Raw genomic sequence first — 421 nt, 5'->3', positions numbered from 1 at the left:
AAAGAAAGAAAGAAAGAAAGAAAGAAAGAAAGAAAGAAAGAAAGAAAATAGAAAAGTCCTACACTGGTTCTATTTGGAAATTTTGCCATTTTTGGGCATCTAAGAAAGAGCCCGAGTGGGGGTTATTTCTTTGATATGAAATATATATAATAAATAAAGATATAAGAGGTTAAAAAATTACCAGACTTTTAATATTGTTCATACCTACCTTTGTGTCTGATCTAACATCCTTTTGACTGTCAGGTAAAACCTTTGCAATGTGTCCTTCCCAGACTGCTTTCTTCCAATAGAATGTCATCAGATGGCATCCAAGAGCCACAGCAGAGCTTTCTCTGCTTGGTTGAGGTTTCCAACAAGGCATTTGGAAAGCGCTTTGCCCTATGACTTCCTTCTGTTCTGTAAGAAAGAAAACTTCATGGAA

The sequence above is a fragment of the Psammomys obesus genome, unplaced genomic scaffold (assembly GCF_907164565.1).
Source record: "Psammomys obesus unplaced genomic scaffold, mPsaObe1.curated_primary_1811, whole genome shotgun sequence".
Lineage (NCBI taxonomy): Eukaryota > Metazoa > Chordata > Mammalia > Rodentia > Muridae > Psammomys > Psammomys obesus.
Note: the sequence above shows the minus strand (reverse complement) of the source record.